Raw genomic sequence first — 22,347 nt, forward strand, 5'->3', positions numbered from 1 at the left:
GAGGGAACCCTTCATGAAACAGTTCTGTAGAGACGAAGTAATCTTGTGATTTTTCCCACACCTACATATATATATATATATATATATATATATATATATATATATATATATATATATATATATATATATATATATATATATATATTCGTCGCGTTTACCTGGTACATGAAATCCATCCATCCATCCATCTTCTTCCGCTTATCCGAGGTTGGGTCGCGGGGCCAACAGCCTATTCAGGGAAACCCAGACTTCCCTCTCCCCAGCCACTTCGTCTAGCTCTTCCCGGGGGATCCCGAGGCGTTCCCAGGCCAGCCGGGAGACATAGTCTTCCCAACGTGTCCTGGGTCTTCCCCGTGGCCTCCTACCGGTTGGACGTGCCCTAAACACCTCCCTAGGGAGGCGTTCGGGTGGCATCCTGACCAGATGCCCGAACCACCTCATCTGGCTCCTCTCCATGTGGAGGAGCAGCGGCTTTACTTTGAGTTCCTCCCGGATGGCAGAGCTTCTCACCCTATCTCTAAGGGAGAGACCCAAACTCATTTCGGCCGCTTGTACCCGTGATCTTATCCTTTCGGTCATGACCCAAAGCTCATGACCATAGGTGAGGATGGGAACGTAGATCGACCGGTAAATTGAGAGCGTTGCCTTCCGGCTCAGCTCCTTCTTCACCACAACGGATCGGTACAACGTCCGCATTACTGAAGACGCCGCACCGATCCGCCTGTCGATCTCACCATCCACTCTTCCCTCACTCGTGAACAAGACTCCTAGGTACTTGAACTCCTCCACTTGGGGCAGGGTCTCCTCCCCAACCCGGAGATGGCATTCCACCCTTTTCCGGGCGAGAACCATGGACTCGGACTATCCACTTTAGTCGTCAGATGGCAGGAGAGTGTTGAATATCTTACAAAACACAAAACCAGTGAAGTCGGCACATTGTGTGAATGGCAAATAAAAACAAAATACAATGATTCGCAAATCATTTTCAACCTATATTCAATTGAATGGACTGCAAGGACAACCACGCCTCCCAACCACGCCTCCCAACCCCCACCTTCCGAAATTGGCGGTCTCAAGGTTGGCGAGTATGAGTGCGCCTTATAGTCTGACAAATACCGTACCCAACCCCACACCCTGATGCCTCAATCAGACGCAGGATTCTCACAGGAGTGAAGGCAAAACACATGTACCTATACTGTAGCACAGCTGAGAAACAGATATTTTTAGAAACCACAGCATCCTGTATTAATTAATATTATACAATGTCTCTGTTATTTTATTGCTCCTGTACTGATCATTTATTTTTAAACGCTGTGTTGGTGTTTTTTTTATTAGCTTTTTATTTATATAAATAAAATGTTGCCGCTTTTATTACCGAATTTACGATAAACCTGAGTCATATTGCAGTGTGCACGTATCTCTTGTGTGTGACTGCCATCCTATTGCAGTCCGCAAGTATCTCTTATGTGTGACTGCCATCATATTGCAGTCTGGACGTATCTCTTATGTGTGACTGCCATCCTATTGCAGTCAGCACATATCTCTTATGTGTGACTGCCATCCTATTGCAGTCGGCATGTATCTCCTATGTGTGACTGCTATCCTAATATGATGGCAGTCACACATAAGAGATATGTGCCATCCTTTTGCAGTCTGCACGTATCTCTTATGTGTGACTGCCATCCTTTTGCAGTCGGCACGTATCTCTTATGTGTGACTGCCATCCTAATATGATGGCAGTCACACATAACAGATACGTGCCATCCTTTTGCAGTCGGCACGTATCTCTTATGTGTGACTGCCATCCTTTTGCAGTCGGCACATATCTCTTATGTGTGACTGCCATCCTATTGCAGTGTGCACGTATCTCTTATGTGTGACTGCCATCCTATTGCAGTCGGCACATATCTCTTATGTGTGACTGCCATCCTATTGCAGTCGGCATGTATTTCTTATGTGTGACTGCCATCCCATTGCAGTCGGCACGTATCTCTAATGTGTGACTGCCATCGTATTGCAGTCATCATGTATCTCTTGTGTGTGACTGCCATCCTATTGCAGTTTGCATGTATCTCTTATGTGTGACTGCCATCCTATTGCAGTCGGCACGTATCTCTTATGTGTGACTGCCATCCTTTTGCAGTCGGCACGTATCTCTTATGTGTGACTGCCATCATATTGCAGTCGGCACGTATCTCTTATATGTGACTGCCATCCTATTGCAGTCGGCATGTATCTCTTATGTGTGACTGCCATCCTATTGCAGTCGGCACGTATCTCTTATATGTGACTGCCATCCTATTGCAGTCGGCACGTATCTCTTATGTGTGATTGCCATCCTATTGCAGTTGGCATGTATCTCTTATGTGTGACTGCCATCCTATTGCAGTCGGCACATATCTCTTATGTGTGACTGCCATCATATTGCAGTCTGGACGTATCTCTAATGTGTGACTGCCATCCTATTGCAGTCGGCACGTATCTCTAATGTGTGACTGCCATCATCCTACTGCAGTCTGCACGTATCTCTTATGTGTGACTGCCATCCTATTGCAGTCGGCACGTATCTCTAATGTGTGACTGCCATCCTATTGCAGTTTGCATGTATCTCTTATGTGTGACTGCCATCCTATTGCAGTTTGCATGTATCTCTTATGTGTGACTGCCATCCTATTGCAGTTTGCATGTATCTCTTATGTGTGACTGCCATCCTAATACGATGGCAGTCCCACATAAGAGATACGTGCCATCCTTTTGCAGTCTGCACGTATCTCGTATGTGTGACTGCCATCTTATTGCAGTCGGCACTTATCTCTTATGTGTGACTGCCATCCCATTGCAGTCGGTACGTATCTCTAATGTGTGACTGCCATCGTATTGCAGTCTGCATGTATCTCTTGTGTGTGACTGCCATCCTATTGCAGTTTGCATGTATCTCTTATGTGTGACTGCCATCCTAATACGATGGCAGTCACACATAAGAGATACGTGCCATCCTTTTGCAGTCTGCACGTATCTCGTATGTGTGACTGCCATCTTATTGCAGTCGGCACTTATCTCTTATGTGTGACTGCCATCCCATTGCAGTCGGTACGTATCCCTAATGTGTGACTGCCATCGTATTGCAGTCATCATGTATCTCTTGTGTGTGACTGCCATCCTATTGCAGTTTGCATGTATCTCTTATGTGTGACTGCCATCCTAATACGATGGCAGTCACACATAAGAGATACGTGCCATCCTTTTGCAGTCTGCACGTATCTTGTATGTGTGACTGCCATCTTATTGCAATCTGCACATATCTCTTATGTGTGACTGCCATCCTTTTGCAGTCGGCGTATATCTCTTATGTGTGATTGCCATCCTATTGCAGTCAGCATGTATCTCTTATGTGTGACTGCCATCATATTGCAGTCGGCACATATGTCTTATGTGTGACTGCCATCCTATTGCATTCATGCAATTATCTTTTATGTGTGACTGCCATCTACTGGTCAAACTTATCATTACACCATGTACCAAATAAAATAGCTTCGAGGACGGTAAGCACAACCAAAATTATTCCGTACATTACATTTGAGAAAATGAAAGGATTATAGTCTGAAAATTATGATATATTTATCCCTTTTTTTAGAAAACATTGAAGCTATTTAATGATTATCGTGTTATGTATTCCATTTTCTACTGCTTGTCCCCCTTGGATTATTCCCTTTTTTAAATGTCTACAGGAAATGAGCTTGTGACCTATCAGTAGTTGTAGATATCGGAGAAGTGGATTTAATTAGCTCTGCTTCCTCCTCCTCCTTTTCAGACATCTGAATGGTGCGAGCGTTCCAAAACAAACAAAAGCATTTCGAGGTTTGCTTCTTTTTCACTCACGAAGCAATTTGTGACGGCGTCGCTTTTTGTCCTGTCTTTGTCTTCCCGGCTCGTCAGGCGTGGTGTTTTCTGCGGGCGAGCCGGGACCAGGGAGTCTTATCTCAGCCTCCGTGCGGCGTGTCAGGGATGATTGTTTTCACATGGCAGGCAGATCGTCAGACAGCGGCCCTCGCCGACTGCTTGTCAGGTCCCGGAGTGGCAGCGTGCGCGCTCACTTTGTGTTATCGGGCGGGAGATTGATTTCTGTGTCCATCTTGTTTGCCCTTCCCTTTGTGCCTCCAAGCTCAATTTCGAGGAGCCTATGATGTATTGACGCCCGCGCCGCAAATTACCTCGCTAAAAGATGCAAGCGCACAAAACGCCACGCTGAAATGGAGAGGTTCTGTCCGTCCGTTTGTGCTAGGGCGCTTTGTCGGCCGTCGTCCTCATTTTGGAGGCTTGTGGACAGAAATGTGGGTGTTGTTGGGGTTTTTTGTGAATCCAAACATTAAAAAAAAGATTTGCAAACAAAAAATGGAATTAAATTTACAAAAAAAAATATATATATATCTTGTGGGCGGGGCTTCCTCTGTAGTGAAGTGAATTACATTACATATACATATACACATATATATACTGTGTGTGTGTGTGTATATATATATATGTGTATAAATATTTGTATATATATACATATACTGTGTGTGTATATATATATATATGTATAAATATATATATATATGTATATATATACATATACTGTGTGTGTGTATGTATACATATATATATATATATATATATATATATATATATATGTATATATGTAGGTGTGGGAAAAATCACAAGACTACTTCATCTCTACAGAAGTGTTTCATGAGGGGTTCCCTCAATCATCAGGAGATTTTAATGGAAGCATTCACATACAATGGTTTATATAGAGCACAGAGTGGGTGGGTACAGGCAGGCGTAGGGTGTGGTGATTGACTCATGTGTTACCTAGGAGGTAACACATCATCTGCCATCTACTGGTCACACTTTTTATTAGCTTTTTAATTATATAAATAAAATATTGTCGCTTTTATTACCGTACTTTACGATATACTTGAGTCATATTGCAGTGCGCACTTATCTCTTATGTGTGACTGCCATCTACTGGTCACACTTTTTATTAGCTTTTTATTTATATAAATAAAGTGAAGTGAAGTGAATTATAATAAAATGTTGTAGCTTTTATTACCGTATTTTACGATATACTTGAGTCATATTGCAGTGCGCACTTATCTCTTATGTGTGACTGCCATCTACTGGTCACACTTTTTATAAGCTTTTTATTTATATAAATAAAATGTTGTAGCTTTTGTTACCGTATTTTACGCTATACTTGAGTCATATTGCAGTGCGCACTTATCTCTTATGTGTGACTGCCATCTACTGGTCACACTTTTTATTAGCTTTTTATTTATATAAATAAAATATTGTAGCTTTTATTACCGTACATTACGATATACTTGAGTCATATTTCAGTGTGCCCGTATCTCTTATGTGTGACTGCCATCTACTGGTCACACTTTTTATTAGCTTTTTATTTATTTAAATAAAATGTTGTAGCTTTCATTACCAAATTTTACGATATACTTGAGTCATATTTCAGTGTGCACGTATCTCTTATGTGTGACTGCCATCCTATTGGAGTCTGCTCGTATCTCCTATGTGTGACTGCCATCCGTTTTACAGTCTGCACGTATCTCTTATGTGTGACTGCCATCTACTGGTCACACTTAACATTTCACCGTGTGCCAAATTAAAATGGCTGCGAGGTCGGTAAGCACAACCAGAATTATTCCGTACATTATACACACCGGGTTATAAGGCGCTCTGTCGCGTTTTGAGAAAATGAAAGGATTTTAAGTGCGCCTTATAGTCCAAAAAACACAGTATATAGTATTTTTTGTGTGGTTACGTTTATTTTTGGTCTGCAAGTCCTCATTTTGTTTGGTTGCACCACAGATTTAAGGCTGATGTTGGACACTAAAACAGCAGCGGCGACTAATATGAAGAAACTCTTCGCCTTTTTTTTCCACTTCTATTCGCCTTGCAAATGCATTCATCATTGAACAACTCAATAAACACCATCACTCCACACACACACACACTTCACAAACCTTTACTTTATTACCTCGACAGGCTGTTTGTAAACCCAAAACCTAATTAGCAATCTTGCTTAATTAAAAAAGAGGCAATCAGTCTTTACAAGTATAGAAAAATAATGAAGGTGTCAGTGCGGGATCCAATAAAGACGAAATAAAATACTTTTGCAGCGGCTGGAAGGGAAGCGGTTGGCCAAGTCGACCCCTCAGCTAAACACATCTTGTCGCGTGGTCAAGAGAACAAATTAGTTACTGTAATAAATGTGGTCGTAAAAAAAAAAAAAAAAAAAAGCTAGCGGGCTTGGCTGCCTCCCCCTTTAAAAAAGCCGAGCACACAATCTGAGGGTGGCCACGTTTCCGGCATACAGAGGAGCTTCCTGCGAAATGCCAGCGGACTAGAGACATTTATCCCCCCCCCCCCCAGTAACGTTTACCCACTGTTATTACGCTCATTCGCTCAGATCTGCCAGTTCAGCGGTGTCAGGTGCTTCCGACGCTGTTAAGTGTCTTGAGTTTTTGATGCTAATTGCCAAACAGTTGACCCCCTCGCTCCCCTGAAGCCGAGAACAACCTGGAAGACATTTGAAAGGCTAAAAAAAAAGAAAAAAAAAGACATGCCACTTATCTCAGTCGGTTAGAAGTCGGAGCATGTCAAACCTTTTTTTGTCTAGGGAGACTTCTGTACTGCACTGTTCATTACTACTTCGGATTAGCCTAAGAAAGGAAACAAACATGGAAAAAAAGGGACTATTTACATATAATATCAATCAATCAATCAATGTTTATTTATATAGCACTGATGACATCTATTAAACAAGACAAAAGGCAAAGATTCTTTATTTGACTTTCTCCCCCCTAACCACAGGTGCTTCCTAAAGGGAAGTGGGTCGTAAACAGCTTTGCATTCGGTTACCAAACAGTTCAAAGAGAGTTCGTCAAATAGTTCAAAAACAGTCCCCATAAAATAGTTCAAAGAGAGTCCCATAAAATATTTAGGAAAGAGTTTGGTAAATACTTCAAAAAGAGTTCCTCTGGAAGTTGGGCAGATCCTACGATCGGTCCGCTTTGAAGTCCCAGTGGAGTTTTATGAACCTTCTTCTTGGTTGGTTTCAAAGACAGCCTTGTGTCTTCTTGTCAGGAACACAATGTAATACAACGGTTTTTGTGATCATTTAGAAACAATTATTCAATCAATCAATCAATCAATGTTTATTTATATAGCCCCAAATCACAAATGTCTCAAAGGACTGTACAAACCATTACGACTACGACATCCTCGGAAGAACCCACTTAAGGGCAAGGAAAACTCACACCCAGTGGGACGCCAGTGACAATGCTGACTATGAGAAACCTTGGAGAGGACCTCAGAAGTGGGCAACCCCCCCCCCTCTAGGGGACTGAAAGCAATGGATGTCGAGCGGGTCTAACATGATACTGTGAAAGTTCAATCCATAGTGGCTCCAACACAGCCGCGAGAGTTCAGTTCAAGCGGATCCAAGACAGCAGCGAGAGTCCCGTCCACAGGAAACCATCTCAAGTGGAGGCGGATCAGCAGCGTAGAGATGTCCCCAACCGATACACAGGCGAGCGGTCCATCCTGGGTCCCGACTCTGGACAGCCAGTACTTCATCCATGGTCATCGGACCGGACCCCCTCCATAATAGCCACACCGGACTATAAGCATACTTGCCAACCTTCACACCTCCGAATTTGGGAGATTGGCGGAGCGGGGTTAAAGGGAGAGGAGTATATATATATAGCTAGAAATCACTGAATTTCAAGCATATCTTTTATATATAGTATACACATATACAGAATCTCCTCTCTGGTCAACAAAAGCACCTTGAGGATTCTAGCGGGAACTCTCATTCAACCCTTCTTTGATTACGCTTGCACCTCCTGGTACCCCAGCACCTCCAAAACCCTCAAATCTAGACTCCAAACATCCCAGAATAAGCTAGTCCGGTTACTTTTAGACCTCCACCCCAGATCACACCTCAATCCAACCCACTTCTCCAAAGTGGGCTGGCTCAGGGTGGAGGACAGAGTCTAACAACTTGCACTGAGCCTAGTCTATAAAATCCGCTACACCTCCTTGATACCGAAGTACATGTCAAATTACTTCCTTAACGTAAATGACCGCCATAACCACAACACCAGGGGGAGCTCCACAAACCACGTTAAACCCAGATTCCAATCTAACAAAGGTCTTAACTCATTCTCTTTCTTTGCCACATCAATGTGGAATGCACTCCCAACAGGTATAAAAGTAAGTGCATCTCTATATTCCTTCAAAAGCGCTCTAAAACAACACCTCCAGGCAACTTCAACACTTTACTAATACCCTCCTCCATTCACATCCCATCTCCCCGGATTATAAACAACTCAAATGTACTTCTAATGTATATACTTGTTCTTATGCTATGTGAACTCACTATGTTCTCTGCTGGCTGTACATATCCTACTAAATAAGACCTACACTGTTTCAATGTCCACATTTCTCTGTTGATGCAATTGTTGATGACTGAAGTTCTGATATCAACCAAAGCTCCTCATCCCACCCCCCGGATTGTAAATAATGTCAATAATTCAATGTACATACTATGATGATTAACTTGTGTGATGACTGTATTATGTTGATAGTATATATTTGTACCATGAATTGATTAACATGGACCCCGACTTAAACAAGTTGCAAAACTTATTGGGGTGTTACCATTTAGTGGTCAATTGTACGGAATATGTACTGTACTGTGCAATCTACTAATAAAAGTATCAATCAATCAATCAATCAATCAATCAATCAAAACACACACAGCACTCCTCTCTACTCATTGTTGTATTAGAAAGTGCAATGCTTTGCAGGCAGTATCCCAGCCTTTTAAAGGGGAACATTATCAGCAAACCTATGTAAGCGTCAATATATACTTTGATGTTGCAGAAAAAAGACCATGTATTTTTTTTAACCGATTTTAACCGATTTCCGAACTCTAAACGGGTGAATTTTGGCAAATAAAACGCCTTTCTGTTTATCGGTCTTTTAGCGATGACGTCAGAATGTGACGTCACCGAGGTAACACACCCGCCATTTTCATTTTCACATTACAAACACCAGGTCTCAGCTCTGTTATTTTCCGTTTTTTCGATTATTTTTTGGAACCTTGGAGACATCATGCCTGGTGGGTGTGTTGTCGGAGGGTGTAACAACACTAACAGGGAGGGATTCAAGTTGCACCACTGGCAAGAAATCTGCCGCCAGACCCCCATTGAATGTGCCAGAGTGTCTCCACATTTGACCGGCGATGCTAAGACAGACATGGCACAGAGATGTATGGATAACCTGCAGATGCATTTGCAACCATTAAGTCAACGAAATCACAAAGGTGAGTTTTGTTGATGTTGTTGACTTATGTGCTAATCAGACATATTTGGTCACGCCATGACTGCCAGCTAATCGGTGCTAACATGCTATGCTAATCGATGCTAACATGCAATGTACGCTAGCTGTATGTACATTTGAAACTAGATACCCACATTTAATGCGAAACAAACACTTACCAATCGACGGATTTAAGTTGCTCCAGTGTCACAAGATGCGAAAGTCCTGATGGTTTGGTCCGCACATTTTACCGGCGATGCTAATAAGGCAGCCATGCTATGGGCCACTTCATTAGGTACACCCACGCTATGGCCGAATAGCGTCAATAGCTATTCGCTCAATAGCTTCGATTTCTTCTTCAATTTCGTTTTCGCTATCTGCCTCCATACTTCGACCATCTGTTTCAATACATGCGTAATCTGTTGAATCGCTTAAGTCGCTGGAATCCGAGTCTGAATCCGAGCTAATGTCGCTATATCTTGCTGTGGTATTCCCATTGTTTGTTTACATTGGCAGCACTGTGTGACGTCACAGGGAAATGGATAGTTGTTTCGAAGATAGCGGAAATAAGGCACTTTAAAGCTTTATTTAGGGATATTCCGGGACCTGTAAAATTTCGAAAAAAAAATTCAAAAAATACAACAAGCCACTGGGAACTGATTTTTGTTGTTTTTAACCCTTTTGAAATTGTGATAATGTTCCCCTTTAAGGAGTATGTGCCGCATCTACCAAATTTAATTTGCAGAGTTGCAAATCCCTTTCAATTTATGTTCAATGGAATAGACTGCAAAGACAAGACACTTCATGTTCGGACTGGAAAAATGTTGCTATTTTTTGCAAATATTATCTCATTTGGAATTTGATGCCTGCAACGTGTTTCAAAAAAGCTGGCGCAAGTGGCAAAAAAGATTGAGAAAGTGTCCCGGCGCGGGGCTCAAACCCGCTTTTCATCGGCAGCGAGTTATGCCAGCACCTCCGTTGGCAGCACGCCGGGATAAGCCCCTGCACGCACCAGCAAAGCTGCAGGCAATCTTCAATCAGTGCACCTGGTACTAATCATAACAAGCAGTGTAAAGACCAGCGGACCCGAGGAGCCTACGCCGGAACGTAGTTCACTCTTCGCAGTAAACATCCCGTCCGATACACTCGTGAATGAGTATATCCGTTAGGCCACCGTGTTCAATGGCTACTTTATATGTTATAGATAAACCTATGGATAACAAAGACATATATAATAAATACACCGTTAAATAGACCTACTTTTTAGACCAGTTGATCTGCCGCTTCTTTTCTTTTTCTCCTCTGTCCCCCCCTCCCTTGTGGAGGGGGTCCGGTCCGATGACCATGGATGAAGTACTGGCTGTCCAGAGTTGAGACCCAGGATGGACCGCTCGCCTGTATCGGTTGGGGACATCTCTACGCTGCTGATCCACTTCCGCTTGGGATGGTTTCCTGTGGACGGGACTCTCGCTGCTGTCTTGGATCCGCTTTGAACTGAACTCTCGCGGCTGTGTTGGAGCCACTATGGATTGAACTTTCACAGTATCATGTTAGACCCGCTCGACATCCATTGCTTTCGGTCCCCTAGAGGGGGGCGGGGGGGGGGGGGGGGTTGTCCACATTTGAAGTCCTCTCCAAGGTTTCACATAGTCAGCATTGTCACTGGCGTCCCACTGGGTGTGAGTTTTCCTTGCCCTTATGTGGGTTCTTCCCAGGATGTCGTAGTCGTAGTGGTTTGTGCAGTCCTTTGAGATATTTGTGATTAAGGGCTATATAAATAAACATTGATTGATTGATCGATATAATAGTCTCCTTTTCAGGTGAAAGAGGACGCTTAAGACACGCCCCCAAATATTGTTGTCCAGGTGGAAATCGGGAGAAATTCGGTAGAATGGTTGCCCCCGGAGATTCTCGGAAGGGGCTCTAAAATTCAGGAGTCTCCCGGGAAAATCGGGACGGTTGGCAAGTAAGACTTGCAGCCTTTTTTCAGCAAGTAACATGTCAGCCAAGCCTGCAAGGTTCTCCGTGTGGAACTGGTGACCTTTTTCTGCCATTCCACACTGACGGCGGTGAGGGATGGCGCCCAACTCTGCCTGGCTGTGATAGGAGGGCATTGATTATGGCAGCAAATATAACCGCTGAGCCTCCATCCGCCCATCACAGCTCGACCTAACCCAGCCCCGGCACACTCTCATCCTTGACTCCATCCTGCTATCACGGCTCTCTCTCTTCCCCCGCGAATGGACCGGGTCGCACGCGGAGTCGCCGGCCTTGTGCTCGGAGATTTACGGCGCCGTGTAGACATCTGTTATGCAGCGAGTGCGTGACGCCGGCGCTCCTTCGCCGACTTGAGCGTCCGGCTTTGTGTTGCAAATGTGCTATTTGCATTCATGAAGGGATTTACATGCGCTGACTGGTCGCATCCTTCGCTATTTATGTCACTATCTGACACTTTCCTGTCCCCCGTTCTTCTCAAATAGTGGGGCGGCACCCAGTGTGATGCCGTGTGACCCGTGCTTTATCAGTATCATCCCACACAGAAGAAGACGCGTACGGGCAGAGCACATTGAATAACATGGCGATACTGTCACGATGCACGCACTCCTAGGACACGCACCTGCTTGCGCTGAGAGAAAGTGTTGGAAGTGGACTTGCAGGTAAGACGAGCGCCTCACATCCTGTCATGCAGTTTTTGCAGGCAGCTGGCACTTGTCCCGCGACTCCATAATTGGCAGATTTACCGTTGGCACCCAGTTCTCCTTGTAGATGAAAGCAGGTTTGACGCTGAGAGTTTGGAGGTGGTGGAGGAGGAGACCCCCCAGGAGATGTCCTGATATTGTACATGCCCCTAAAGCTGACCAACACGCCGGATTGTAGTCAGCTGGAGGCGTGTCTTAATGAAAGTAAACAATGGATGTCCGATAATTTTTTGCAACTTAACGCCAAAAAAACGGAAATGCTGATTATCGGTCCTGCTAGACACCGACCTCTATTTAATAATACAACTTTAACATTTGACAACCAAATAATAAAACAAGGCGACTCGGTAAAGAATCTGGGTATTATCTTCGACCCAACTCTCTCCTTTGAGTCACACATTAAAAGCGTTACTAAAACGGCCTTCTTTCATCTCCGTAATATCGCTAAAATTCGCTCCAGTTTGTCCACTAAAGACGCCGAGATCATTATCCATGCGTTTGTTACGTCTCGTCTCGATTACTGTAACGTATTATTTTCGGGTCTCCCCATGTCTAGCATTAAAAGATTACAGTTGGTACAAAATGCGGCTGCTAGACTTTTGACAAGAACAAGAAAGTTTGATCATATTACGCCTGTACTGTATATACCTTTATATACATATGTACATACATATATACCTATACTGTATATACCTTTATATACATATATACATACATATATACCTATACTGTATATACCTTTATATACATATATACATACATATATACCTATACTGTATATACCTTTATATACATATATACATACATATATACCTATACTGTATATACCTTTATATACATATATACATATATATATACCTATACTGTATATACCTTTATATACATATATACATACATATATACCTATACTGTATATACCTTTATATACATATATACATACATATATACCTATACTGTATATACCTTTCTATACATATATACATATATATATACCTATACTGTATATACCTTTATATACATATATACATACATATATACCTATACTGTATATACCTTTATATACATATATACATACATATATACCTATACTGGCTCACCTGCACTGGCTTCCTGTGCACTTAAGATGTGACTTTAAGGTTTTACTACTTACGTATAAAATACGTAATTAGCCCAAAAAAAGTCTGCGGGCTATAGAGCGTTTTCATTTCGGGCTCCAGTACTCTGGAATGCCCTCCCGGTAACAGTTCCAGATGCCACCTCAGTAGAAGCATTTAAGTCTCACCTTAAAACTCATTTGTATACTCTAGCCTTTAAATAGACCTCCAGTGTTTTTGTTCAGAGCTCACCTTTTTGTTAATAAATTTGTTAGATCTTACCTTTGTTGTGTTCTTCGTTTGACGCATCCACGAGGGAATCGAACCCGGTGCCACGATGCCGAACCGGCGTTACAAGTTGCTTATTAACATGCAAATTAGTAACATATTGGCTCTTAATGAGTCGTTATTAAGTACTAATTAATGCCTTATTCTGCATGGCCTTATTATACAGCCTAAATCTAACCAAATTACTCTAAAATACGTCTTTGTTACTTAAAATATGTTCCCCATACTAAAATGTTACCAAATTACCTACAAACCCCGTTTCCATATGAGTTGGGAAATTGTGTTAGATGTAAATATAAACAGAATACAATGATTTGCAAATCCTTTTCAAGCCATATTCAGTTGAATATGCTACAAAGACAACATATTTGATGTTCAAACTCATAAACGTTTTTTTTTTTTGCAAATAATAATTAACTTAGAATTTGATGCCAGCAACACGTGACAAAGAAGTTGGGAAAGGTGGCAATAAATACTGATAAAGTTGAGGAATGCTCATCAAACACTTATTTGGAACATCCCACAGGTGTGCAGGCTAATTGGGAACAGGTGGGTGCCATGATTGGCTATAAAAACAGCTTCCCAAAAAAATGCTCAGTCTTTCACAAGAAAGGATGGGGCGAGGTACACCCCTTTGTCCACAACTGCGTGAGCAAATAGTCAAACAGTTTAAGAACAACGTTTCTCAAAGTGCAATTGCAAGAAATTTAGGGGATTTCAACGTACTCCCATACCATGTGTGATGGTATGGGGGTGTATTAGTGCCCAAGGCATGGGTAACTTACACATCTGTGAAGGCACCATTAATGCTGAAAGGTACATACAGGTTTTGGATCAACATATGCTGCCATCCAAGCGCCGTCTTTTTCATGGACGCCCCTGCTTATTTCAGCAAGACTATGCCATTCGAGATCCATGTCCGCCATGTTTCCATCTCATCCCCTTCAACATTGTGTGCTTTTGAATGGATAGGAGATGCAATCCTGGCGGCCTATTGACACCAGCCAGATCACACATTGTTAAACACGCACGTCCGATGTAGTCAAACCTCTTTATTCCGCTCCCCGCCACGCCATTGCTACAAAAAAAACAAAAAAGAAAGCTGTGCTCCCGCCTCAATCAATTTATAATTTTCAAAAAGTCCATTTAGGGCATGTCCGACCGGTAGGAGGCCAAGGGGAAGACCCAAGACACGTTGGGAAGACTATGTCTCTCGACTGGACTGGGAAAGCCTTGGCATCCCCTCGGGAAGATCTGGAGGAAGTGGCTGTGGGGAGGGAAGTCTGGGCTGCCCTGCTTAGGCTGCTGCCCCCGCGACTTGACCTTGGATAAGTAGAAGAAGATGGATGGATATATTTCCACTACGGAACATGTCAGTTTTTACTATTGAGAGGAGTGATTGCATTAATTTAAACCTCTTTATTATGCCTAGGGATGCAGTCGCGGGCAAATTGAGCGTGCTGTGACCTTTGGATTATTTTGAATTCATCTCATGAAAAAATGTAAAAAGTAAACAAGGTACTGGACTCAGGACCTAGGACACGTTGGGAAGACTATGTCCCCCGGCTGGTCTGGGAACGCCTCGGGATCCCCCCCGGGAAGATCTAGAGGAAGTGGCTGGGGGGAGGGAAGTCTGGGCTGCTCTGCTTAGGCTGCTGCCCCCGCGACCCGACCTCGGATAAGTGGAAGAACATGCATGAATTAATGGATTTTTTTTAAATTGTTTTTTTGTGTGTTTTGTGTTTTTAAAAAGGCATTTCAAGCCAAAAATTCCCAGATTTCCCAGAATTTTACATTTTCCAGGACATTTTTCCCATTCAAAATCTCATCCCCTTCAACATTGTGTGCTTTTGAATGGATAGGAGATGCAATCCTCGCGGCCTATTGACACCAGCCAGATCACACATTGTTAAACACGCACGTCCGACGTAGTTAAACCTCTTTATTCCGCTCCCCGCCACGCCATTGCTACAAAAAAAAAAAAAAATAGAACGCCGTGCTCCCGCCTCAATCAATTTATAATTTTAAAAAGTCCATCTACATTTTCGAGAGGAGGATGTCACCCGAACGCCTCTCTAGGGAGGTGTTTAGGGCACGTCCGACCGGTAGGAGGCCACGGGGAAGACCCAGGACACGTTGGGAAGACTATGTCTCTCGACTGGACTGGGAACGCCTCGGGATCCCCCCGGGAAGAGCTGGAGGAAGTGGCTGGGGAGAGGGAAGTCTGGGCTGCTCTGCTTAGGCTGCTGCCCCCGCGACTTGACCTTGGATAAGTAGAAGAAGATGGATGGATATATTTCCACTACGGAACATGTCAGTTTTTACTATTGAGAGGAGTGATTGCATTAATTTAAACCTCTTTATTATGCCTAGGGATGCAGTCGCGGGCAAATTGAGCGTGCTGTGACCTTTGGATTATTTTGAATTCATCTCATGAAAAAATGTAAAAAGTAAACAAGGTACTGGACCCAGGACCTAGGACACGTTGGGAAGACTATGTCCCCCGGCTGGTCTGGGAACGCCTCAGGATCCCCCCGGGAAGATCTGGAGGAAGTGGCGGTGGGGAGGGAAGTCTGGGCTGCCCTGCTTAGGCTGCTGCCCCCGCGACCCAACCTCAGATAAGTGGAAGAACATGCATGAATTAATGGATTTTTTTTAAATTGTTTTTTTTTGTGTTTTGTGTTTTTAAAAAGGCATTTCAAGCCAAAAATTCCCAGATTTCCCAGAATTTTACATTTTCCAGGACATTTTTCCTATTCGAGATCCATGTCCGCCATGTTTCCATCTCATCCCCTTCAACATTGTGTGCTTTTGAATGGATAGGAGATGCAATCCTGGCGGCCTATTGACACCAGCCAGATCACACATTGTTAAACACGCACGTCCGATGTAGTCAAACCTCTTTATTCCACTCCTCGCCACGCCATTGCTACAAACAAAACAAAAAAGAAAGCTGTGCTCCCGCCTCAATCAATTTATAATTTTCAAAAAGTCCATTTTTCCCGCTTGTGCCATCCTAGTTACTGCCGTTGTATCCTTGGGCAAGACACTTTACCCACCTGCTCCCAGTGCCACCCACACTGGTTTAAATGTAACTTAGATATTGGGTTTCACTATGTAAAGCGCTTTGAGTCACTTGAGAAAAGCGCTATATAAATATAATTCACATTTAGGGCACGTCCGACCGGTGGGAGGCCAAGGTGAAGACCCAAGGCACGTTGGGAAGACTATGTCTCTCGACTGGCCTGGGAACGCCTTGGCATCCCCCCGGGAAGATCTGGAGGAAGTGGCTGGGGAGCGGGGAAGTCTGGGCTGCCCTGCTTAGGCTGCTGCCCCCGCGACTTGACCTTGGATAAGTAGAAGAAGATGGATGGATATATTTCCACTACGGAACATGTCAGTTTTTACTATTGAGAGGAGTGATTGCATTAATTTAAACCTCTTTATTATGCCTAGGGATACAGTCGCGGGCAAATTGAGCGTGCTGTGACCTTTGGATTATTTTGAATTCATCTCATGAAAAAATGTAAAAAGTAAACAAGGTACTGGACCCAGGACCTAGGACACGTTGGGAAGACTATGTCCCCCGGCTGGTCTGGGAACGCCTCGGGATCCCCCCCGGGAAGATCTAGAGGAAGTGGCTGGGGGGAGGGAAGTCTGGGCTGCTCTGCTTAGGCTGCTGCCCCCGCGACCCGACCTCGGATAAGTGGAAAAACATGGATTAATAGATGGATTTTATTTTAATTGTTTATTTTTGTGTTTTGTGTTTTTAAAAAGGCATTTCAAGCCAGAAATTCCCAGATTTCCCAGAATTTTACATTTTCCAGGACATTTTTCCCATTCAAAATCTCATCCCCTTCAACATTGTGTGCTTTTGAATGGATAGGAGATGCAATCCTGGCGGCCTATTGACACCAGCCAGATCACACATTGTTAAACACGCACGTCCAACGTAGTTAAACCTCTTTATTCCGCTCCCCGCCACTCCATTGCTACAAAAAAAACAAAAAAACGCGGCGCTCTCGCTTCAATCAATTTAAAATTTTCAAAAAGTCCATTTAGGGCATGTCCGACCGGTAGGAGGCCAAGGGGAAGACCCAGGACACGTTGGGAAGACTATGTCTCTCGACTGGACTGGGAAAGCCTTGGCATCCCCCCGGGAAGATCTGGAGGAAGTGGCTGGGGGGAGGGAAGTCTGGGCTGCCCTGCTTAGGCTGCTGCCCCCGCGACTTGACCTCGAATAAGTGGAAAAAGATGGATGAATAGAATGAATTAAAAAAAAACATTTTTTTGTGTGTGTTTTGTGTTTTTAAAAAGGCATTTCAAGCCAAGTCATGGACTTTCCTTTGACAAATTCCCAGATTTCCCAGAATTCCACGTTTTCCAGGACATTTTTCACATTCGAGATCCATGTCCGCCATGTTTCCATCGCATCCCCTTCAACATTGTGTGCTTTTGAATGGATAGGAGATGCAATCCTCGCGGCCTATTGACACCAGCCAGATCACACATTGTTAAACACGCACGTCCGACGTAGTTAAACCTCTTTATTCCGCTCCCCGCCACGCCATTGCTACAAACAAAACAAAAAAGAAAGCTGTGCTCTCGCCTCAATCAATTTATAATTTTCAAAAGTCCATTTACATTTTCGAGAGGAGTTAGATGAGGTGGATGCCACCTGAACGTCTCCCAAGGGAGGTTGTTTAGGGCACGTCCGACCGGTAGGAGGCCAAGGGGAAGACCCAGGACACTTTGGGAAGACTATGTCTCTCGACTGGACTGGGAAAGCCTCGGGATCTGAAGATCTGGAGGAAGTGGCTGGGGGGAGGGAAGTCTGGGCTGCCCTGCTTAGGCTGCTGCCCCCGCGACTTGACCTTGGATAAGTAGAAGAAGATGGATGGATATATTTCCACTACGGAACATGTCAGTTTTTACTATTGAGAGGAGTGATTGCATTAATTTAAACCTCTTTATTATGCCTAGGGATGCAGTCGAGGGCAAATTGAGCGTGCTGTGACCTTTGGATTATTTTGAATTCATCTCATGAAACATGTAAAAAGTAAACAAGGTACTAGACCCAGGACCTAGGACACGTTGGGAAGACTATGTCCCCCGGCTGGTCTGGGAACGCCTCGGGATCCCCCCCGGGAAGATCTGGAGGAAGTGGCGGCGGGGAGGGAAGTCTGGGCTGCCCTGCTTAGGCTGCTGCCCCCGCGACCCAACCTCGGATAAGTGGAAGAACATGCATGAATTAATGGATTTTTTTTTTATTGTTTTTTTGTGTGTTTTGTGTTTTTAAAAAGGCATTTCAAGCCAAAAATTCCCAGATTTCCCAGAATTTTACATTTTCCAGGACATTTTTCCCATTCAAAATCTCATCCCCTTCAACATTGTGTGCTTTTGAATGGATAGGAGATGCAATCCTGGCGGCCTATTGACACCAGCCAGATCACACATTGTTAAACACGCACGTCCGACGCCGTTAAACCTCTTTATTCCGCTCCCCGCCACTCCATTGCTACAAAAAAAAACAAAAAAACGCGGCGCTCTCGCTTCAATCAATTTAAAATTTTCAAAAAGTCCATTTAGGGCATGTCCGACCAGTAGGAGGCCAAGGGGAAGACCCAGGACACGTTGGGAAGACTATGTCTCTCGACTGGCCTGGGAAAGCCTCGGGATCTGAAGATCTGGAGGAAGTGGCTGGGGGGAGGGAAGTCTGGGCTGCCCTGCTTAGGCTGCTGCCCCCGCGACTTGACCTTGGATAAGTAGAAGAAGATGGATGGATATATTTCCACTACGGAACATGTCAGTTTTTACTATTGAGAGGAGTGATTGCATTAATTTAAACCTCTTTATTATGCCTAGGGATGCAGTCGCGGGCAAATTGAGCGTGCTGTGACCTTTGGATTATTTTGAATTCATCTCATGAAAAAATGTAAAAAGTAAACAAGGTACTGGACCCAGGACCTAGGACACGTTGGGAAGACTATGTCCCCCGGCCGGTCTGGGAACGCCTCGGGATCCCCCCCGGGAAGATCTGGAGGAAGTGGCGGTGGGGAGGGAAGTCTGGGCTGCCCTGCTTAGGCTGCTGCCCCCGCGACCCGACCTCGGATAAGTGGAAAAACATGGATTAATAGATGGATTTTTTAAAAATTGTTTATTTTTGTGTTTTGTGTTTTTAAAAAGGCATTTCAAGCCAAAAATTCCCAGATTTCCCAGAATTCCACGTTTTCCAGGACATTTTTCCCATTCGAGATCCATGTCCGCCATGTTTCCATCTCATCCCCTTCAACATTGTGTGCTTTTGAATGGATAGGAGATGCAATCCTCGCGGCCTATTGACACCAGCCAGATCACACATTGTTAAACACGCACGTCCGACGCCGTTAAACCTCTTTATTCCGCTCCCCGCCACGCCATTGCTACAAAAAAAAAAAAAAAAGAAAGCTGTGCTCCTGCCTCAATCAATTTATGATTTTCAACAAGTCCATTTAGGGCACGTCCGACCGGTGGGAGGCCAAGGGGAAGACCCAGGACACGTTGGGAAGAATATGTCTCTCGACTGGCCTGGGAACGCCTTGGCATCCCCTCGGGAAGATCTGGAGGAAGTGGCTGGGGGGAGGGAAGTCTGGGCAGCCCTGCTTAGGCTGCTGCCCCCGCGACCCAACCTCGAATAAGTGGAAAAAGATGGATGAATAAAATGAATTAAAAAAAAACATTTTTTGTGTGTGTTTTGTGTTTTTAAAAAGGCATTTCAAGCCAAGTCACAGACTTTCCTTCGACAAATTCCAAAAATTCCCAGAATTCCACGTTTTCCAGGACATTTTTCCCATTCGAGATCCATGTCCGCCATGTTTCCATCTCATCCCCTTCAACATTGTGTGCTTTTGAATGGATAGGAGATGCAATCCTCGCGGCCTATTGACACCAGCCAGATCACACATTGTTAAACACGCACGTCCGATGTAGTTAAACCTCTTTATTCCGCTCCCCGCCACGCCATTGCTACAAAAAAAACAAAAAAACGCGGCGCTCTCGCCTCAATCAATTTAAAATTTTCAAAAAGTCCATTTAGGGCATGTCCGACCGGTAGGAGGCCAAGGGGAAGACCCAGGACACGTTGGGAAGACTATGTCTCTCGACTGGCCTGGGAACGCCTTGGCATCCCCCCGGGAAGATCTGGAGGAAGTGGCTGGGGGGAGGGAAGTCTGGGCTGCCCTGCTTAGGCTGCTGCCCCCGCGACCCAACCTCGAATAAGTGGAAAAAGATGGATGAATAAAATGAATTTAAAAAAAACATTTTTTGTGTGTGTTTTGTGTTTTTAAAAAGGCATTTCAAGCCAAGTCACGGACTTTCCTTTGACAAATTCCCAGATTTCCCAGAATTCCACGTTTTCCAGGACATTTTATTCCGCTCCCCGCCACGCCATTGCTACAAAACAAAAAAAACGTGGCGCTCCCGGCTGATGCCCGCCAACAGACGACGTGGCGTTAATGGCTTTGTGAGTGCTGTTTTTAATTTCCCATGTGAAGGCGGGGAGAGGCGCCCCTGACCCCGGCGTGCGTCGGACGGCCCTTCTCCAGCTCGACGGAGAAAAACGGCCTTATTAGCCCAGTTCATTAAAATCATTAATAGTCATGAAATGAGAGGCACCAGAGTCCAAAAGGCTTAATGCTTCATCCATATTAATTAGACGCCCACAAATGTGAAGTGAGGGAAACCACTGCTACACACACACACACACTACCTGCCCACTGTGGCGTGACCCCCTGGCCCCCCTCCCTCAACTGTCACCGCTACTAGCCTCCTGTTACCGCTCCCGATTAAATTCCCTTTTAATTAAAACCGATCACATTAAGAAACTGATGTGCTTAATTAAGCGGACTCGGGTGGAAGCGCCTTCCTGTACATCTGACGCCTGCAATGTAAAACACTTCCCGTGGCAAGAAGGGGCACTATTGCATGGGGGGGGGTTGCGGCATGTAATCATCCCTGCATGGCGCCCCTTCCCCCTCTGCAGACCACCTCATTTTCCCTTCATATGCACAGCACATGTATTCTGTTTGAACTTGTTTGCTGATCATCTGCTCAGAGGGACAACACCGATGCAATGTTCATAGGCTCTTTAGTAGCATCTAGCGGTTGCTAAAGGGTACTGCAAGTTTGGGCTGGGCAAAGCACTGCACGGAAATCACAGCTTGTTGTTAAAGGCCTACAGAAATGAGATGTTCTTATTCAAACGGGGATAGCAGCTCCATTCTATGTGTCATACTTCATCATTTCCAGATATCGCCATATTTTTGCTGAAAGGATTTAGTAGAGAACATCCACGATAAAGTTGGCAACTTTTGGTCGCTAATCAATCAATCAATCAATCAATGTTTACTTATATAGCCCTAAATCACTAGTGTCTCAAAGGGCTGCACAAACCACCACCACATCCTCGGTAGGCCCACGTAAGGGCAAAGAAAACTCACACCCAGTGGGACGTCGGTGACAATGATGACTATGAGAACCTTGGAGAGGAGGAAAGCAATGGATGTCGAGCGGGTCTAACATGATACTGTGAAAGTTCAATCCATAATGGATCCAACACAGTCGCGAGAGTCCAGTCCAAAGCGGATCCAACACAGCAGCGAGAGTCCCGTTCACCGCGGAGCCAGCAGGAAACCATCCCAAGCGGAGGCGGATCAGCAGCGCAGAGATATCCCCAGCCGATACACAGGCAAGCAATACATGGCCACCGGATCGGACCGGACCCCCTCCACAAGGGAGAGTGGGACATAGGAGAAAAAGAAAAGAAACGGCAGATCAACTGGTCTAAAAAGGGAGTCTAAAAAAAAAGCCTTGCCTGTACCGGAAGTAGCAGACGATGACGTCACCGG

This window comes from Nerophis ophidion, linkage group LG25, assembly GCF_033978795.1.
Source record: "Nerophis ophidion isolate RoL-2023_Sa linkage group LG25, RoL_Noph_v1.0, whole genome shotgun sequence".
In the NCBI taxonomy this organism is placed as follows: Eukaryota; Metazoa; Chordata; class Actinopteri; order Syngnathiformes; family Syngnathidae; genus Nerophis; species Nerophis ophidion.